This window comes from Cibotium barometz, chromosome 25 (assembly GCF_041138505.1).
Source record: "Cibotium barometz isolate CiBa-2024 chromosome 25, ASM4113850v1, whole genome shotgun sequence".
In the NCBI taxonomy this organism is placed as follows: domain Eukaryota; kingdom Viridiplantae; phylum Streptophyta; class Polypodiopsida; order Cyatheales; family Cibotiaceae; genus Cibotium; species Cibotium barometz.
Window position 1 is genome coordinate 41,576,087 of NC_141070.1, and position 7,757 is coordinate 41,583,843.

Here is a 7,757-nt window from a genome sequence, read left to right on the forward strand (position 1 = left end):
ACTTATATCCACTTGCCTTCTTTTCCTTAGGCAAAGACACTAACTCCCATGTTGCATTTGCATCCAATGCTGCCATCTCCTCATCCTGGTCATCTTCCTATTTCTTATTTCCAATTGCCTGCTCAAAGCAAGTGGGGTCAACCTCCTATATTGCTTTTACCATGTAAGCATAATGATGGGTTGTATATCCATTATATCTCAACCTGTCAATAGGGTATCTAACCCTCGTAGACCTGCGTACACCTGGATCATTGCCAGGTGTCCTCAAAACATTCCCGGTTCTCCTTACACCAGGAGTAACCACAGATGGAATGCCAAGCTCCTCATCAAGGCTCTGCTCAGAGCCACTAGAGTCACCATCCACATATGAGTGACTTACTGATGAGATCAGGCACAAAAGGTTGATCTACCTTTTCCTGCATCATTCCTCAACCTGCCTAACCATGGGCTAGCATTGGATCCACTGCTCGAGGACTCCCCAGGTCCACTTAGCACCTGTGATTGCTGCTCTACATAATGTGGTGCAACATCAAGACTTCTTACATCTGCTATGGGGGTATTCTATTGGGATAGGAAGCCACTCCCATCATGGACGGATAGGGAGGCAAGCACAGAGGTCTCTAAAAAGCTCTTTCCTTGAGTTACAAACAAGAGAAATCGGCTTTTATAGTTCTAAGCCTTTTCCCACTAGGCCGCGGGAGTAAGTGACCCGGGGCACCTAAAACATAGTTACAAGGCTTTTCTCTATGGTTTGGCCAATATAGCACGGGCGCCCATTACATAAGTGTGCGGACATAGTTGTCATAGAAATGTTTATCCAATATGTGGTTAACATACTCCCCTTCCTAAAGTCGATTGCATCCTCATGATCGGTGAGGGGTTATCGAGGCACACAAGGAAGTGATGCACTTGGTTGGTTCTCTTGTCTTGCCTGGAAATGAGAGGGGGTGGGGGAGTTAGTAAGATGGAAAGAAGTTAGCGGAGTATTGGCGATTAAGTATTCAGCGAGTTTGATAGTATCTTATGAGTTTGCTTTTTTTATGTGCCCAGTGTAGTACTGTCTTAAAAACAAAAATGCGGGACATCCTCATTAGAGGAGTCAAAGTACTTGAATGAGTAAACTAGCATGGAATACTTAATGACTAGTATCCCAGTGTGGTAGGTGGTATGATTAAAGAGGAATTGGTAACACAATGGGGTTACTAAGCAAGGGGCAAGGGGCGAATTCCAAAGGGACAAGAAGGCAACACACATGGAGACTTTTTGCACTCCGAGATGCTATATATCGATGGCGATGTTCATGAAGCTCTACCATCTTTGTCAAGACACCATGATGGGTATCTTGGCTCCTATGGATGTTGAGTCATCAGGTTGCGGTGTTCTCTCTTTTTCTTTTTATGCTTTGTCTCCTTATGTCATTAGAGCTTTGGGATCCTATGTTGATAGGAGTATTAGTTGATGTCGAGGATCCATAGGTGTTGAGCTGAAGAAGAAGTTTTGGGTAAGATTGATTAGACCTGAAGCGCAATTATTCGGGTGCAAGAGGGATGATTAAGAAGATCTAGGCGATGGGTCGTACCATGGACTAGACTTGCGCCCACCATGGTCCCCCCATTCAGAGATGTACCGGATGGTTGTCAATGATGAAGCTTTGTGCAGTGTGTGCGCATAAGACAAAGCCCAAGGAGATTTGTAGGTGTTGTGCATGGGTGAGGGCAAAAGGTGTGCCCGTGGTCCTAATCACCTAGAGACTCCTTTTTTTTATACATGTGTTTATTGGTTAGCACCCCTAAAAAGGGTTTTTTACTGAGTGGCCCATGTGGCTAGAGTTGTGAGCTTACCTTTGAGTTTATCTTTGAGTGGCTGGATAAGCTCAGCCATGTGTAGCATTGCCCCTTGGTTTGGTGACAAAGTCAAGGGGGCAAGGTGGAGCTTCATGGATGAGGCTCAGTGGTGAGTTGAAAGGGTTGGGTAAATTAAGCTTTGGAGTGCCCATGGGTTGGGTGTGTGCAAGTCCGGAGAATTTTGTCAAGGAGGAGGGAACTTGCCTACCCGTTGGTCACCTAACTATCTTTGTTGGTTGGACAAGGACTGACATGGTGGGTGTGGTTTGGGAAAACTGTGGAGGGGTATGCCTTGGGAGCCAAATGATGGAATTGCCATCATGGAAGCCTTGGGCTTCTAAGAGACATTTGAACACCCAACGTTGCCGAGTGATAAAGGTCCGTGGTTGGCGAGGCTTACAACTTTTGACGAGGCTTTGAGCTATGAGGTGGTTGTCAAACGGAGAAGAGCCTTTTGATTTTGGCTTAATTGTGTGTTGTCTTCATGGAAGCCTTGTGCTTGGAGCACATTGGTAGGCACCCAACGTTGTTGGCTTCACTGTGCTTGGGGTTGCCGAACCCATGGTTGTGAGACCTTTCACAGCTTTTTGGGGAGTTGCTGTGGTGGGGAATGCACACAGGTGGCATACTTGGGTAGCTAGAGGCGAGGGTTGCCTTCATAGTAGCCTTGTGCTCGTAATAGGTGGTTGGGGGGACGAGCCAACGTTGAAGCTTGGGCTTAGGGATGGTTTTTGTTGTCTTAGTTGACCTTTTGCTCTTGGGTTTTAGAGATGGCCATTCGGGGATTCATAGTCCTATGTAGCCATTGTAGAATCCCTGTGGCAAGAAGATTCTTTGGCACCCACCATTGATTGTCATGATAAAGATATGAGGTCGGGGTGCTTGCAGTGTGGGTGGTCCAGGTTCTAGAGTTGAGGGGAAATGTCAACGACGAGGCTTGATTGTCATTGGTGGATAGTGTTGACAATGGCCGATCGACCAGCTTTGGTGAGGCATGGGGTGGGGGCATAGGGGAGATTGGTGGTGATGAGGAGGTCGAGGGTGAGGGGGTGTGTATGATTTCCTCTTGGGGACATAAGAGGTCAGTGGCCTTCTGGGCATTGATTTCCATGGTGGCCATTTATTTGTGCCAATTAATTTGGAAGTGAGTGTCATCAATCCACTCCTTTCCAATGATAATCCGGCCTTAGAGTGTTGACAATGGCCGATCGACCAGCTTTGGTGAGGCATGGGGTGGGGGCATAGGGGAGATTGGTGGTGATGAGGAGGTCGAGGGTGAGGGGGTGTGTATGATTTCCTCTTGGGGACATAAGAGGTCAGTGACCTTCTGGGCATTGATTTCCATGGTGGCCATTTGTTTGTGCCAATTAATTTGGAAGTGAGTGTCATCAATCCACTCCTTTCCAATGATAATCCGGCCTTAGAGTGCCCTTGCAATAATAACATGAAATCTGCACTCCAACTGGTTATTTCTAAAGATATTGTAGGAATGAAATACCGACACTCATTAGACACATTTCATGTGAGATTTGAATGTAAGTATCTTCTTTTTTTAGTATGGGTTTTCCAAGAGCTTTTCATGCCTCCAAGAATATGAGAGAGATTGGTGTGGACCATAGGATATATGTGGGCTTGCCACCATTGTAGACCATTCTCGGTCAGGAGTCCAATCCATATTCTTGGTGGGTTGAGTTCTGGTGGTAGTTGAGGAGTAGTGGAGGACTTACCAGTTACTGTGGGGGGTGAGGGAGTACCCTTTATGGAAGCAGTTGGGGGTAGAGGGTCAGATGATTTGATGCACTTCCTGTTCTCCAGAGGATCATTGTTACCTTGCCCTGGGGAATCTTGAGGTTAGCTGTTAGCAGAGTTGATTGTACTTGTAGCATTCTAGATCTACTTCCTCCAAGGATGATTGCTTCTTTTGTTTTACCTGTGGGAACCACATAGAACTTACAAGCCAATAGGTTAGATACAGTATGTATAGTTTGTGTAAAAGACCCAAGGATTTGTATGCATTGTCCCCACTGGGAAGTTGAACTTTGGCATGGGAAGTTTTAAGAGAGGGTTTGCCCTAGAGAGACCCATGTTTCCCATGGTAAAAGATTATGGCCAGCTATGGGAGACAGCAAGGCATGTTTTCTTTGCATGTTTCTACCAAAGGGGAAATCTATCCAAACTCGAAGGATAGTTGTTTTAGGTTGTGGAGCTACACTTACACTCAGGGTGTTAAGCGAGGCAATAGCTTTGTAGGCTTCATGAAGGATCTGGCCGTTTGGGAGCACAAATTGTGTGCCGAGTTTGCAACTTGGGACGGTGTCAAGTGTAGCAAGGATTTGAAGCCAATCATGGTCAAATTTGTGACTATTGACAGAAGCAACCATGCATGGCACCTGCACATCCTCAAAGGCTTGACGATAAGCCTCGCAAAACCAAGGGATCATTGGTCTTGGCAGTGGTCACAAAGTCTTCAACAAAGGGAGATTTGGCCAGAGTGCCAAATATATAAATTGACCTTTAGCATTTGAGACTGTTTGCGGAGGTCGACATGATGCAGATCCCAGTCATGGATTAGTCGGGTTTGTCTCATGATGAAGGGTCGAACCCAAGATGGCATTACAAAAGTCCATGACCACGAATGTGAGGTGTAATATCATGTCATAGACTTTGACCTTGAGGACATTTGGTCCTTATTTGATAGGTGTGTAGGTCGAGAGGTGGTGGCAGTAGGAGGAACCTTAGCAAATTTGGTGTGCGGACCTTGTGAGTCTCTGTCAGACTCTGTGTGATTATTCACATCGAGTTGTTTGATGTGAACATGGAATTTGGGGTGGGCCATTTGTGGATTAAGCATTGGAGGATGAGGAGGCGCAGGAGGGGCACAATTGTCATTTGTCAACATCATGTTGGTGAACGGATCATCCTCGGCCTTGAGTGTTTGCAGGGCTCTTCCTTTACTTGGTGCAGAGGTTCATGTTCAATGGGAGACGATGTGCATTGAGGTACAGGGTCAAAGGTTACAAAAATAGGTGGCGGTTCTAGTTGAGTTTGGTATTGCTCTACCAGTGCTTGGGACTCCTGAAGACGTTGCTTCTCAAGGATGGAATTGGGATGATCTGTGGTGGTCAGTCGTTTTTCTTGTTTGGTGAGTTTTTGGTGGGCTGCATGGGGGTGTGGCAGTTCGTCGACATGGTCATCGCTCCCGACGAGGAGGATGATGTTGTCTTTGTTGAGCCTATGTGCGGATGCTAACTCGATCATCGACATGGCCAACGTGCATAGAGCGTTGTTTTTTTTTGGAATGTGGCCTTTAACTTAGCCTACAATCGTGTGACGACATTCAATGGGACAGTGGATATCTTCTCATTTTGAACGCTTAACACATTGAGGGATGGCACGCCTTTGACTGTGGAATGAGAAACTAATTACAAAGGGAAATCCTTATAGTAATGGTCAATTCCACAGTCCATGACATTGGGGTTGCATTGGAAGACGTTTCTTTTGAGGGCATTCCCCCACTTTATGGGGTTCATGGAAGAGGAAACACAAAAGAGGTGGTTTCCCTGTGGGGACACCTATGGTGTGCACAAGTGGTTTAGGGTCCATGTGAGGCATTGGAAAAGGGAGATGAGGTGTTAGGGGTGCTCAGGGATGGCAGAGTGCATGGGCTCCACAGGTTTAGCAATGGACCTGGTTTGAATCTTTCCATGAGCAATAGGGTGTGCCTGGAGAGACAACGGTTGGGATGGAAAGATTGGAAGTGGAGAGGGGCATGGTGGCATGTTATGTGAGTAGTTGGTTTGGGGTGGTGCCACCAGCAGCAAGGCTTGGGGCCCGGAGAGGAAGGTAACATTACAAATGAGCTTTGGGTTGTTATTGGCGCAGTGTGGCCAATTGCGTGGAATAGATTTCTCGCATGTTGTCATCGAGAGAAAGATCACGAATTTGTAGACTTGATCAAAGGTGGAGGGGTCCTTGACCAACAGGTGGTCGTGAAACCTTGGATTGTGCAAGCCTAAGAGGAAACGGTCCATTAATTACTTATCTCTCAAATTTTTCCTCTTTGTAACGCGAATCAAGGTACTTGATTCGCGAATCAAGGTACTTGATGTGAACGATGTAGTCGCGTAATATTTTCTTAGTTTTTGTTCCAATTGGAGCAGTTGGATGATGGGGCTCCATTTGGGCCCGTAGGTTGCAAATCCGAGAATGAAAGCCTCTCTCACCGCTTTGAAAGCGCTTTTGTGTTGAGGATCCAAGAATTGGAACCATTGCACGACCTTGCCTTCAAGGCTGAGTTGCATCATCGAAAATATCAAATGCCTGACAAATTTGGTTAAAGACCTAGATTTGGAATACAAGGTCTCTAACTCCATGGAATTTTGGCAGAAGTTTGAAAATTTTTGCCCACATAGGTTTTGTATGTGATGTTTGTGGGTGCAAGTGTTGTGACACAGTGGTGGTGCAAGGGTGGGGGGTGGGAATAGATCCGTGGTGGATATAGAGAATAGGGTACATGAATGTGCTTGGGGCATCTATCCATGCTGGGGTGCATGTATGGAGGGGCCCCACTAGATGAGGGCTCTTCAAAGATTGTTTCGCCCTCACGGCCAAACATGTGTGGCATGGCGACCACGTGTGAATGTGCAATTGAGGCCAGGTGCTGCTGAATGGAATGGAGGCATTGGGGGCATGCAACCATGACTAAAAGGTGTCAATGGTGTGTAAGGAAGTTTTAAAAAGTGTCAACGGTGCACGCACAGGCTTGAAATAGGAGTTTTAGCTCACTTTTACCTTACACATATGAACACACCCTTAAGGTTAAAAGTGGTCTTTTGAGGTGTTTTATGTGTGTAAAAATGAACCTAGTGAGTTGGGGAGTTAGACCAAAAGCATCTCTAAAGATTTGAAATTTTGGAAAAACATTTTGATTTTTTTTTTCGGTTTGGTCGGTTGTACGCTTACAAGCATATGCCCATGGCTTTAGGTTGGAACGGCTGTTGCAAGTGTGGAACATCCGTTTGGAATTTTGTTTTAAAAAAAAAGTTTTTTTTAGGGATTTGGCACAGGCGTACGCTAACAAGCGTACACCTGTGGCTTTAGGTTGGAATGGCCACAACAAGTGTGGAATGGCCATTCGGAATTCTGGATTTTTTTTTAAAAATTCTTTATATATATATATATATATATATATATTTTAGTACGGCCATATGTTTACAAGTATGCGCCCGTGGCTTTAGTATGGAACGACCGTTCAAATTTTCTTTTAATTTTTATTTTTAAAACGTTTTTTTAAAATTTGGTACAGCCGTACGCTTACAAGCGTACGCCTGTGGCTTTAGTATGGAATGGTCGCCCCACAAGTGTAGAATGGCCGTTTGGTTTTTTTTAGGAGAAAAAGTTTTTTTTTTGGTATGGCCGTATGCTTACAAAAGCATATGCTCATGGCTTTAGTATCGAACGGTCGCGCCGGCAAGTGTGGAATGGTCGTTTGGAATTTTGATTTTGATTTTGTTTTTTTTTCCTTGGAAAAAAGAGTTTTTTTTGTATGGCCGTACGCTTATAAGTGTACGCCCATGGATTTAGTATGGAACGGCTATGTGGCAAGTTAGAATTTGAGTTTCAATTTGGAATTTGGAGTTTGAGTTTCAATTTGGAACTGGAGGAAAGTGAGTGGGAGACAACTAAGATCCCCTCATTAATGCTAGGCAGGTGGGAAAGGGCTAAAGTTAGAGGCTATCTCTAAATCAATAGATTTTGACTAATTTAGAGGTACTCTATCTTAACTAAAGATTAATTCTCTTAATCCCACTATTAATCTCTCCTTAATCCTCTTCTTTGCCCTCAAATTACTCCTAATTGGTGAGGAGTTTAAGCATAGGGATTTGATAGGTGAATTAGCAATGTTTATACTAA